Source organism: Gossypium arboreum, chromosome 8 (genome assembly GCF_025698485.1).
Source record: "Gossypium arboreum isolate Shixiya-1 chromosome 8, ASM2569848v2, whole genome shotgun sequence".
Classification (NCBI taxonomy): Eukaryota; Viridiplantae; Streptophyta; class Magnoliopsida; order Malvales; family Malvaceae; genus Gossypium; species Gossypium arboreum.
The window spans coordinates 22,650,686-22,663,682 of record NC_069077.1 but is presented as its reverse complement, the minus strand read 5'-3'; the positions used below and the strand labels follow the sequence as shown (position 1 = coordinate 22,663,682).

General features: G+C 34.9%; 1 long non-coding RNA gene across 1 annotated transcript; it reads left to right on the top strand.

Annotated features, from left to right (window-relative positions):
- Nucleotides 1-8,732: 8,732 nt before the first annotated feature.
- Nucleotides 8,733-12,427, top strand: LOC128296406 (uncharacterized). The gene is made up of 3 exons (XR_008287026.1): nucleotides 8,733-8,809; nucleotides 9,270-11,498; nucleotides 11,582-12,427. It is a non-coding gene; the product is annotated as an uncharacterized LOC128296406 (long non-coding RNA).
- The last annotated feature ends 570 nt before the right edge of the window (nucleotides 12,428-12,997 follow it).

Sequence of the window (12,997 nt, the reverse complement as noted above, 5' to 3'; positions counted from 1 at the left end):
TAATCAAAGTGAGCATTTGATTCAAATACTGAGAAGGATTATTATGTTGTCTACAATTTCAATTGGGGAGATGGCTAGTATTGGCTATTGGAGCAGTTGACTCCATGAGTAGAGACACAGATGTATGCATTGGTAAAATGATATATTGGATTGGACCCAAGATGAATTAATTCTGAACCCATTTGTGAATTAATTCACTTGTGACGTTCATGGTGTGATTTACCTAAATCCTAAATTAGTCACTAACCATGCGTCTGCAACTTATGTGCTTTGATATAAGTGGATGCTTATGCTCTAAAGAAGATCGAGCCCATAGCCAGTATGTTGGCTACATAACTTGTGTATGGCATGAGTTCACTAAAAACAATAGAATTCATAGCTCAATTAAAGAGTTAATGATATCCTCTCAATGGCATTGTGTAGGTTGATAAATATAAAATGTAGCCACGGGTTGTTCGTTCTCGAACGAGCAATTTATTATAGTCATTTATTGATAGTGGTCATATTAATCATTAAGAAAACACGATGGTGACAATAAGATAAAATAGAATTGTATTGAGTGAAGATGTTTAACTCAAAAAAGTCAAGGATATCATATGAGGGTAACACACACATGACGAGGTCATTGGACAAAGCAGTTGGATGAATTAATTTCGTAAAGAGTATACAATAAGGAGTTTTCAATCGTGGTACTTCTTATGGACTGACTCCATGATTAAGTAATTACTAATTATCGAAACAATACTTCTAGACATAATTGCAATCACTAGAGCCTAATTGTATAATGTCTAATTGGTCCCTACGCGAGCTCAACAAAAGCTTGTTCGGACTGCATTTGAATCAAAAGAAAATTCTACGACTTTGGGAATAATTTAATTTTTGTCGATTTATTCGATGTGGAATTAAATTAGGTGGTCGTAAAAATTGTTCAACTAGAGAATTTGATTAAAGAATTTTCTTGAGAAATTAATTTGAAAAGTCTAAGTGATTTTTGGAAATATTAATTTTGATCAAGTAAAATTAAATTAATCAAATCGATTAAAATTAATATAATAATTTTGAAAGTTAATTTTTAAGTTAGACAATTAGTCCAATGGGTAATTGACCTTGAAAATTGGACCTAAGATCATAAATTGGGCCCGGGAGCCCAAAATCGAGATCGAGACCCAAAAACTGGTCAAACTAAGTTCGGTATGTGAAACCGAGTCGACGATCCAATCGATGGCTAGACAGACCGGTCGGGTTGTCACTAACATGGACCAAACTGGCACTGGCTCAGGGTGCCATAAGGGTGTTGTTGTACCTGCATCATTGAACACAGCGATGCTAGTGGCTGCAACAACGGCATCCTGATGTCTGGCGACAATTGGTCATCAGTGGTTGAGCAGTAGAAAAGTTACACTCCTACTAGGACTCTACCAGAGAATTTGATTTCAGATTAATTATTCCAAAAATAATATTATTTTAATAGTGTAATATTAAATTTAATTTAATATTAAAGTGATTATTTTAATATTAAATTAATATAATATTTATCATTTATATTAATTTAATATTAAAGTGGTTAAGTTTAATCATAATTAAACTCTAAACTCTCCTAATATAAAGAGAGTATTGGGTCATTATTTTAAACATACACTTGAATTGAAGAGAAAGTTATAGAGAAAATTCTCTAAAAGATTATTCCAAAAATTTCTAGACATATTTTTGATTTACAACTTAACCCAAAAGTTTAGAGAAATTACAAAATTACTCCACTGCTAATTTTTGTAAAAAAAAATTATTCAAAACGAGCCCACACTTGACAGAAGTGAGTTTAAAGATAATGGATAAAACTACTCAGTCAAAGCACTCATTCTAGACGAGTTGAAAATATACAATTTTGATTAAGTGTTTATTACTTTAGATATCACAACCAAGATCTTATTTTGGAAAAAAAATTTAAAACTCATATGTTTTCCTAAATTTATTTTCACTGCGTTTTTCAAACTCATTTTTCTAACATTTTCGACCAATTAGCCTCTGTACAATAATTTACAAGATTATTTCAAAGGCAGTGACAAATCGTCTCCAAAAAGTTCTAAATGCATGTATCGATAAAGCCTAGAGTGTCTTCGTGCCTGGAAGGCTCATTACGAACAATATTTTGCTAGCTTTTGAATTAATGCACTCCCTAAAACAAAAAAAAAAACGGGCTAGAATGGGAGCTTAGCTTTGAAGCTCTATATGAGCAAAGTGTATGATTAAAGGTGTGCAAATTTCGAGTAAAATCGAATTAATTCGGTTAACCAGCCGAATTCGGCTAATCAGTCGATTAACCAAATTAATTCGGTCAGAGGTTGATTAATAATTTTTTGAAAGTTCGGTTAACGGTTAATTTGGTTCGAAATCGGTCAGTTAATCGAATTAATCGAATTTAATAAATAATATTATTATATATAAATATTCAATCGGTTCGATTAATTTTTTAGAAATATAAATTAATCGGTCGATTAATTTTTGATATGTCTTATACTTGTTTTAACCAAAAAAAAAATATATATATATATATATATATAAATTTCAGTTAATTCGATTAACCGACCAAATTAATCAAAAAAGTTCAATTCAGTTAACTTTTTTGAAAAAATTTCGATTCGATTAACGGTTAATGATTTAAAAGAGTCGATTAATTCAGTTAATAGTAGTTCAGGTCGGTTAACCAGTCAGTTAACCGATTGAACACGCCTACGTATGATAGGGTGGAGTGGAAGTTTCTGGAAAAAGTTATTAAAAAATGGGCTTTGTAGATTCATTTGTGTCTTTAATCATACGGTGTGTTACAATAGTTAATTATTCGATATGCATGGAAAACGAGATGGGAGAGCGCTTCAGGCCAATGAGAGGGTTGCATGAAGGTGGTCCTCTAAGCCCCTACCTATTCTTAATTTGCAGTGAAGGACTTTCATCACTAGTGAGGCTAGAACTATTAAAGGACCAAAGGTTTGCCGGCAAGGACCAACTATTACACACTTATTACTTGCAGGCGACTATTTTATTCGAGGAGGCTACGAAAAGGGGAGCCAATATCCTTAAAACCATAGTACAAGAATATGAAATATGTTCAGGTCAGTGCATAAAACTTCGATAGGTCTATGGCATTTTTCAGTTCAAATGTCCTAGAATAAATGAGGGAACAAATTGCGAATAAATTGGGCATACGAACTTCAAGAAACCCAAAAAGATATTTGGGTCGACCAAATATGGTGGGAAGGGATAAAAAGAGAACTTTCCAACTTTTGAAGGATAGAATGATTAGTAAAGTCAAAGGGTGGAGTACAAGGTTTTTATCAATGGGAGGGAAGTGTTCATTAAAGTCGTGTTACAGGCAATTCCTACTTACTGTATGGCATGTTTTTTTGTTGCCAAAATCTTTTTACGTTGAATTAGAAAACGTTATGGGACAGTTCTAGCCGCAAAAATGACACGGTAAACGTGGAATTCATCGGTACGAGTGGAGGAAGCTTGGTAATTTAAAATAGGAAAGTGGAATGGGTTTTAGATGCCTTTCTAAATTTAATGTGGCACTTTTAGCAAAGCAAGGCTGGAGTTTGATTTGTTATCCGGATTCGTTATTAACAAAATCATTGAAAGCAAAGTACTACCCACATTTAGATTTCTTGCAAGCAAGGTTGGGGAAGTTACCATCCTTTACCTGGAAAAGCTTATGGTCAGCGAAAGGTCTACTTGAGAAAGGGATGGGTTGGAGAGTAGGGTCTGGAAAGCAGATATTGATTTGGAATGAAGCATGGGTCCCGGGCACTGAAGATTATAAGATTCAATCATCATATTTTAATTAAAATTTAGTTTATGTTTCGGACTTAGTTGAACAACATTGAAAGAGTCAATAAGAAGTACCTTTCATCCCAAAGACGCTGAAAGGATTCTGTGCATTCCCCTACCCGTTGAGAAAGAAGCTGATAAAGATGGTCTGGCGAGATGAAGCCTCGGGGGTTAACACAGTTCGAAGTAGTTACAAAACATTATTATAGAATGATCGGGACACAAATTTACAATTCAATCAAAGTCACTATAAACTTATGTACAAAAAGCTATGGCATGTGGAGTGACCCTCAAAAACAAAAATCATGGTATGGAAAACCATTAATAATTTTCTACTTACTCAAACTAATCTATTCCATCACAAACTGGTAAGCTTAGCAAACTATATGAGATGCCTAAGGAGTGAAGAGTCGACAAAGCATGTGTTTAGAGACTGTCCATTCGCAAATGACGTTTGGACCAGACTAGGAATCGGGTGGTCCCTGAAGCAAAATCAACTACAGTATAAGGATTGGATTCAGAATTTATTTGAAAGAGAGTCTAACCAAAGAATTAGAACAATAGTGTGTGCAATATGGGCATTGTGGACAGACAGGAATAAACTTCTTCACGAAAGGAAGATGCAAACAAGTGCTAATCTGACTCATTTCATCATCGACTATTTGCGAGAGTTAGATGGGGTTAATAAGAGATTACCTATCAGCAAACTGGTGAATGAAAGCTGGAGACCACCAGAGGATATCAATGTTAAAATCAACTTTGATGCTGCATTTGACAAGCAACATAAAAGGTCATGCACAGTAATAGTGATTAGAAACTCTAGTGGTCAAGTTTTAAAAACAAAAGTTCATAATAACAGACACATACCATCGACGTTTGCTGCAGAAGCTCTCGTTTGTGTTCAAGCGGTCAGGTTTGGGGCGGAGTCGGGGTTTTTGAGAGTTGAGGTCGAAGGAGACAAGCTATCAGTTATTAAGAAGATACTTTGCGAGGATGATGACAGATCTGAAATTAGGTCTTACATTTTAGATGCTAAAAGATTAAAGAGTAACTTTATTAATTGTAGATTTAAGCATGAAGGAAGACGAATGAACAGAATAGCACATATTTTAGTGAAAGAAGGGCTAAGTGATGAAGGGAATGCTTATCTGGTTAATGGTCTCTCCAAATATGCAGCCTAGGCTGTGAAGGAGGATAAACGAGAAGGAGGAATGGATAACCGTCAGGCCCGGAGTAGGAACAAGGAAGCAATGAGATTTTGTTCTGGAACAGTTCAGAACGAAATTTTTTGAAACGAGTTTTTTGACATTTTGAGAATCGAAGAGAGTTTTTGGGTGAAGGTATTCCTGTTCCAAGTTGCTAAACGCTGGTGCAACTAATTAACGAGTTAATTCGCTCATGGTAGGGATGCCTGAATCAGAGGTGGGTTTGGTTTGTTGACGGATTTTTCTAGAGCTTGGAAATGAAGAAATGGTGAAGAGAAGAAAATGGTTAGTCAAAATGATGACTAGCTGTGAGTAGATGTTAGGGTCTTGGTAGGATATTTGTTTGTTCAGGGACTGGGTTTTGTTGACATTTTAGGATTGGGCTTGTTTTGCTTTTCTTTTATGGTTGGTTTGAATTTTTTTTCTTTAGTTGATATTAATGAAGGCCAGTTTATTTCCAAAAAAATAATAATAATAATGTACAAAGCAGTGAAATGTTAATTTAATAGAACGAACAATAATTTTTTATTGTAAATTAATAATATTTTATTTTATGAAACAAACTTCAAATTACATTCAGAATCAGTCTCCCACCAATTACATTCTCAATAAAATGACAACTTTTTATCACACCAAATGATGCCAACTTAGTTTACATAATGCATACATGACAACATAATATATTGCCCACTATCAAATTATTAGAGTGCGAACACATTTGCTGGCCATTTTATTCAAAAAAGGTCTTTAAAAAATATAATTACGGAAATGGGCTGTTTATTAAGTTTTTTATCGAATTAGACCGTTTTCCACCAAAACGCATCTATATAAACGCGATTTTAGATTACGTGTCAGCAAAACGCTTTCCTAGGGGAGTGCTTTGTCCACGTCAGCAAAAAACGCGCGCTTTGCTGACGTGGACAAAACGCTCCCCCAAGGAAGCGTTTTGCCCTTTTTTTAGTGCTAAGGTTTTATTATTTAATTGATTTAGGGTTAGGATTTTTTAATATTTAGGGTTAGGGTTTTTTGAGTTAAGGTTTTTTAGGATTTTAGGGTTTAGGGGTTTAGGGGTTTTAGGAAAAAAATTAATTGAATTGGAGTAGAAATTAACTATTAATTTTAAATACTAAATATTAAATTAGAGTTTAGGGTATTAGGGTTAATTGATTAAATTAGGGATTGATTTAGGGTTTAAGGTTAATTGATTAAATTTAGGGTTAATTGATACATAATGGTTTAAACATACCATTTTAATATTTTATTTCTTACAATATTTTAGTAAAAAACCCTTAAATAACTCTTAACGTGTAAACAACAACTTGATAATTCGATTACTTCAGCTTTTAGGTTTTTTTCCCTTATTAATGGCTTAGATCATTTTATTTTTGATCACCGGCTAAGTTTCTTTTACTTTGTAACAAGCTCATTTCTGATTTTTTTAATTATTAATTTCCAATATACATACAAAAAAAAAAAATCTCAAAGATAACATGATTGCAGCATATATACATACTGGCGCTATGTTAAGTTTAGGGTTTTGAAAAAAATTAATTGAATTAGGATTTAGGTTTTAGGGTTAATTCATTAAATTAACTATTAATTTTAAATACTAAATTAGAGTTTAGGGTATTAGGGTATTAGGGTTAATTCATTAAATTAGTGTTTAGTTTTTTAAAATAAATTTGTGTTTAGGGTATTAGAAAAAATATATAAGCAATATAATTTTTTTTTGTTTTAGGGTTTAAGGTTTAGGGTTTCTACAAGAATAATTCTGAGCAGACGTTTCTAAACAAATAGCGTCGAAAAACGCTTCAAGCAGGATACATTATCAGCAAAATTTCTGGAAAAAGCTCTCACATGGACGCTCTTTTGTTACAATAGTTCGTAGAAAAATAATTCTGAGTAGATATTTCTGAACAAATAGTGTCGAAAACGCTTCAAGCAGGATGCACTGTCAGTAAAATTTTTGGAAAAAGCTCCCACGTAGACGCTCTTTTACTACAATAGTTCGTAGAAAAATAATTCTGAGTAGACGTTTTTGAACAAATAGTGTCGAAAAAGCTTCAAGCAGGATGCACTGTCATCAAAACTTCAGAAAAAAGCTCCCACATGGACCCTCTTTTGCTACAGTAGTTCGTAGAAAAATGAGGCTATAAATGAGCCAAATTTTATTCTCGGGTTGCATAACTTACAACAAAAAAATTAGAGAGGCTAAGAAGAAAAAAAATTGAAGATGATTGAACGTATTAGTGTTGTTATTTACTATGATGGTGAGGTCTGTGACACCGAGAACGGTGTTGTTTTTTTATCGGGGAACACAGCGAGACTAGTTTTTAACCAGAACATAGATTTGACAGAAATTCGTAAAAGAATTAGGTGCAAAATGTTCGGAACGATGCCAATGAAAGTTTTGTCTGTTAAGTATTGATTTTGTGCTTCAGTTGATCCTATGACATATGACTCATTCGACATCAAAGGCGCTCGTAGCTTGGAGGTAATGGTGCAGACTCATCTCGCTAGTGGATCACCTTATCTTGAGTTATATGTACAATTTTCATCGTCAAATGATGCATTTGCAGCTTCAACATTTACTGCTGGTCGAGAAGAATACACGACCCCTGCCCGACACTCTGTTAGTGGGTGGCAAAATACGGAAGTGCCCATGTTTAGTAGTAGTATGGAATACCCAACCCTGCATGACACTCTATTAGTGGATGGGACATGCACCTCAGTGGGTCGATGTTTGATGCTGGAAATACGTACTCGAGAATGACATCAACTTCTAGTGGTTGGCAATCCATATCTGATTGGAGACGTTGTGAAACGTCCATAATAAGGGATGATGTACTCCCTACGACGTCTACCGGCGAGGGGACCTTCTACTTTGCACATGATGATGGGTTAGATAATGAGTCCGATGCGGATCCACTTCGAGAGGCCAGCCCCGATGGTGCAGAAGTTGCATTATTTTTTGAACCAGAGCTTGTTCCAACCATACCTGAAGATGTTGAAGGAGGTTCAGATGATGAAGAAGAAGATCTGCGATTTAAGGCATACTCGCCTCCAGCCCACATGCATAATGTCGATCTATCTCAAGATGATGCGTTGGAGTTTCCAGATTACCACACAGAAGGCGTGACCGTACAAGTTCCTCATTAGATTCAGGTGAATTAGAAGTTAGTAAGGAGTTTTCCAATAAAATAGTTTTCTTGGTGCATTAAAATAACATAGCATCATGATCGGGGTTAACTACAACGTGGTTAAATCCAAATCCAATAAGTTTAAGGCTAAGTGTGCAGTGCAAGACTGTAATAGCCCGATTTTGGGTCTAGTCGGAACAGTGGTTTCGGGACCACAAACCCGAAAAAAAAAAATTTTATTTTTATTATATTTTTATAGTCTATAAATTTATGAAAATATTTCGTAAAAATTTTATTCGAAAATTTTGACGTTTGAGCACTCAATTTAGTCAAAAGGACTAAATTGTAAAAAGTGCAAAAGTTGAGTTCTTTATATATGAGGTGCCTAATTGTTATGAGTTTTAAATTGAAAGTCCTTATGTGACAATTATTCCTTTAATAAGTTAGTGAATGGATATTTGTTTGGTATTTTTGAAATTTGGTTGAAATAAAAGGGTAATTTTGTAAATTAATTAAAATAACCTAATAAGACAAATGATAAAAGCTATCATTTTTTTCATTCTTTCTTCTTCAACCGTGGAAAGAACAGAAAATAGCAGCCATGGATGAGCTCCATTCGCCAAGCTTTTATGGCTTATATAGGTATGGTTTTTGTCCCGCTTTTAATGATTTTCGATTTTTGAGATCCCGAAGCTTAAATTTTCTATTTCTACCAATTGATTGAAGAGAAATTAGAGTTTAAAATTTACCCATTCATGATATGGTTGTGCTTTGATGATTTATAGTGGATAATGAATGTTTGATGTGTTAAATATGAGTTTTATTCAATGAATTTCGGTAAAAATGTCAAAAGGGTTAAATTGTGAAAGTTACAAATTGGTCATAAGTGTGTGAATTAGTGAAAATTTGGAGTTGCCATAGAAGAGAAAAATGTTCAGCATGTCTTAAACCTTATAGAAATTGAATAAAAATTAATTTACGAGCATTGGGGAAAAGTGCAAATATGCAAAAGTTTAGGGTCAAAATGAAAATTTGTAAAAATATGATTTTTAGACCCATATGAATATTGTGACTGATTGTTAGGCTAAATGTGATGTTATAGATGATGAAAATTGAGACTTGGACCTAGAACGGAAAGAAATCGATTTATGGACTAGTATGTCCTTTTCACATTTGTGGTATCGAGGTAAGTTCAGTATGTAAACAATACCATGCTATACATGTATTTAAATGTTATCATTACATGAATTGTACAGATATTAATGTGTATGTAATTAATAGAAATATGATAAGACAAAGCCTTAATAGACGAGGAAAAATCCCGTTTGAACCTTAGGAATAGAATAGGATACGAGTGACATGTCACTAGGAATTATGAGTCTAGATGACTAGCTCGAGAGTGAGCATTGAAATGTCATGAGATATGAGGTAGCTTTAGCTACAATTGAAGCACTTATGTGCAAAGGCTTTTCCAGTATCTAATTAGTATTCCAAGTGTTCAACGGGCAATCCAAGGAAAGAGTTAATGATGGTCTCAATGAGGTAAGTCATTGGTGAGTATGCACTCGAGTTATGTTACGAGTTGTGCAAGTATGTATACTAATCCTATGAGAATTCCTTGATATGTGATGATCTATGATGCATAATATGTATTCTTACCATGATGGATAAAATGGTGTTGTATTAATATTATGAACAATGATCATGAATGAGCAATTTAGCCTTGACAGATTTGAGTTACTGCAGTAGTGTAACTTTGAAAATACACTAAAAATAGTGGAAAATGAGTTAGAGGTAGAATAAAATATGGGATTAAAGCTTAATGAGTCTATTTTCACATGAAAGAAACAGAGGAAGAAAAAGAATTCCATATTGTTTGATATGTGAATTCTTGTGAAACAGGGTCTGAATGAATTCGAGATCCCCTGTTCTTACTTTAGAAATTCACCAAAAATTGTACAAAAATTATTAAGAGTTATACCTTACATTAATGGATTCCTTATTGAGTCTATTTTTATGGGGAATAAACGGCATGGTCGTTGAATTTTGTACAGGGAGAAATTCAGTTTGTAGTGTACAGGGGTCAGAGTGGTCATACCCTGAAACAGGGGATACTTTAACTAATAAACTGTACTATTTGGCTTAACCAAAAATTCTTGAAATTTTATGGAAAAAAGGAAAATAAGTCTAGTTTCAGGAAAAATTAACGGAACTTAATTCGGAGCTTCGTAGCTCCAGATATAAATAATTTAGTGACCGTTGCTCGTAAAGACACTTGTAGTGAACTTGAAAATATGTTGTAAACATTGATAAAACAAGTTAATGAGTTGCTTATTGTTTTCATATGAACTTACTAAGCTAAAGCTTACCCCCTTCTTTCCCATGTTTTCTAGAGTTTCCAGGTTAGCTCGGGTTGGAGGCCGTCGAGATATTATCACCCTATCGAGTTAACGTTATTTGAGTAAGTAAACTCAAGTGATTCGAGTCTATGGCATGTATAGGGTTTTAATGTGAGTATGTAATATTATGATTTAGCCAAAGGCGTGGCTTGTTATTAAGGTAGTATTAGTCATGTAAATTGGCCTATGTCTGCTAATGACATTATGGGCCCATATGATTATTCTTATGCATGTATGTTATTATCTCTTGTGATGTGGCTTACAACATGTATGCCTAGAGATTGAATTGAGATTCATTGATGAGCTAGTAACTAATGCAGGATTAAGTGATTGGTAAATAGTTAATAATGCTTCATGAATGGTTTGTGAGGTAATGATAGTTATGTCTAGTATGTGGTAATGATATGGGCAAATTCTATAATATTTATTGCATAAGAAAATAACTTTAGCATAACATGTTTGTAGATGTTTAAGAGCTCATTTATGCTACGTTGTATGTTATTGGATAAGTATGTATCTATGCATGTGGTGTGAGAGTGACAAAAGGCTTGATAATTAGCCTATTTTCGCCACACTACCGAGCACATGGGCGTGTGAAGCCTTAACGCAAGAGATTTTTCTAAGTTTTTCATGAGTTCTCGATTGGGTCCCGAACCGCCTGAATGCATGTATTGGGCCTCGTAAGCTCGCATAAGGGACAGATTGCATGTGAAAAGAAAAGTTTTTAATTATTTGAGATTTCATGGCCCTGTTTAGTATGGAAGTGTTACTAAAAGTCAGGTAGCACCTCGAACCCCGTCCCGGCGTCGGATGCGGGCGAGGGGTGTTACAAAGACGGTACATGTTCATGGAAAATCATGGCCTCGTTGAGGAAAAAAGACAAGCTTGTGGGAGATAAAAAAAGTACAAAGGTCCACATACATGTGCTGTCGGTATAGTATCACTAACCGTTTAGAGTTTTTTAATAGTACTGTTATTACGTACTGTTGTATTTTTTAACGTACTTCGTTGACAGGTGTTTCGGAAGATCATCTCAAGATGAATTCATATATGTTAGCTACCTTTATACTACCGACGGAGAAGGCTGATCCCAGAACTTTAGTGCCGATCTTAATTGCTAATATTCGTAGCCAGTTAAGGTACACGCCCTCTTATCGCAAAGCTTGGATAGCTAAGCAGAAGGCATTGGAAAAGATCCATGGTGGTGGGACGTTTCATATAATGAAGTGTGGCAGTGGTGTCAGGTGCTGGAGAGATATGTCCCAGGTTGCGTAACAGACTTTGAAATGGAACCTGCATACTACAATAACCGATTGCTCCGTAGATGCCAAGTATTTAAGCATTTGTTCTGGAGCTTTAAGTAATGTTGAGACGTATTTCTATATTACAAGCCATTGGTACAATTTGATGGTACCTTTATGTACGGTAGATATACCCATCGGCTATTGCTAGTTGTGACACAGGATGACAGTGGGAGAATCTTTCCAATTGTGCTTGCAATAACACCAGGGGAGTCAGCTGATAATTGGGAGTTCTTTCTTTCTAGGTTAATGAGGCATGTCTGCCTCCAACCTAATATCTGCGTCATATCGGATAAGGGCACTGGAATTTTAGCCGCAATTGAGCGACAGGGAAACTTGTGGCATTGCACACATCATCGATATTGCCTAAGGCACGTTGCGTCTAACTACTACGGGCAATTTCAATTTACAAATGAAAAATGACAAATGACCAACATGGGTATTTAATATCTATTAATGTAATTTCGTTTGTAATATTGAATTTATTTTAAAGTGGTATGTAATTTTCGCTATCAACTTATATTGGTAGGGTATGAGATAAGTAAGGACCGTTTTAATGAGATATTGGTGGTTTTGCTTTCAGTTAATGAAGAAGGCGCAGACTACCTTTATAACATACCTTTCGAATAGTGGACACAAGCATATGACGACGGCCTACGATATGGTCATATGACCTCAAACCTGGCTGAATGCATAAATTTTTTTCTAAAAGGAACACGTTATTTGCCGATAACATTGGTTGTTCGAGAGACATATTTTAGTTTAGCAGCACTATTTTCGAAGCGAGCAGCGAGTTATAAAGGCCAAATGCAAGAAGGTCGTGTATGGTGCGCAAAGGTATTACAAGAAATTAACAAGGCGAAGGCGCAAGCGAACATAATGCACACAGTCTGTCACGACCGAGACAACTTATGGTTTCGTGTGACGGAGTTTGACAGACTGTACGAAGGTATTATTGGCGGGCAATATTATGTACACTTGATAAATAAGACTTACGACTGTGGGAGGTTTGACGCACTTCGGTATACATGCGCTCATGTAATTGCAGCTTGTCAGAATCTCCTTTTAGATCCTATGAGCTACGACGAAGTGTACAAACTAGAAACTATGTAGAATGTGTGAAGACACGT